Source organism: Terrapene carolina, unplaced genomic scaffold (genome assembly GCF_002925995.2).
Source record: "Terrapene carolina triunguis isolate 2854851 unplaced genomic scaffold, T_m_triunguis-2.0 Scaffold53, whole genome shotgun sequence".
NCBI classification, from domain to species: Eukaryota; Metazoa; Chordata; order Testudines; family Emydidae; genus Terrapene; species Terrapene triunguis.
In genome coordinates, this window is record NW_020664404.1 from 12,320,567 (window position 1) to 12,321,636 (window position 1,070).

The following is a 1,070-nucleotide window of genomic DNA, read 5'->3' on the forward strand; positions in this document are numbered from 1 at the left end:
TTCTTATTAAACCAAGAGGCGGCTGGACAGCAGTTCTTGATTTATGAAACACATACTAGATTCATTAAAACCTTTAAAGATTTAATACATTTTATCAAGGCCTTAAATCTGGGCAAGCATTTAAAAAATCTAATCCAGGGCATATTTCATCCCAGGTGCCCCTTTGCACTTATTTAAGAGCTGTAAAATGTGAATTGACAAATATTGCAGATATTTCATTCCTTATTTCTAAATGGTGCTGAATTCTTCTGACAGGTTTGTTATATATATCCTGGGAGATCTATCAAGTGTAAAGATGAAATTATTCTCCTTTATTGACATTTTATATGTCTTTTCTATATTTCTTAAATCCCTTTCAACAATTATGGATGCTGAAGATTTAATATATTTTTGCATGGTCTGTCACTTTTCTTATTATTACGCCTCAGTCTGGCCAAACGTGCATCTGAATAGGGAACAGATTTTTTAAATCACCTACAGATTTGTCAAACCAGGAATAAGAGAGGCAAAGAATTTGTGACATGATCTAACAGCCACTTCGCAGCTTGAGATTGACATTGGATTAGTGTCAGTCAGGTGGAGTTCAGGAGTTTTTGATTTCCAAAGAAACTTGCTGAAATCTTTCCCATGCAGAGGGAAAATTAAGGCAGGTAGAATAGAAATGTATCCGTTTCAGCCTCACTGTGGGATAAAGGCTTCTCCGGCACTGCCCCATCCAACTATCTAACTCCCCCCCATTGCTGCTAGCCGCTTTGCAGGGCAAAGGTCTCTTTAGTCTGCTCCTGCCCATCCCTCCCTCCCTGACATTTTGAACCCCCTGGCATAGGACCATGGTAGGGTGACCAGATGTCCCGATTTTATAGGGACTGTCCCGATTTGGGTTTTTTTTTCTTATATAGGCTCCTATCCCCCCCCCCCCCGTCCCAATTTTTCACAGTTGCTGTCTGGTCACCCCTAGACCATGGCAAACTGATGGCCACACAGCAAGTGAGCATCAGAGCCAGGAAAAGGACCCAGGAGTCTGGGCTACACGGTGGGTCAGTGTGGGAGCCAGGCCCAGGAATAGGACC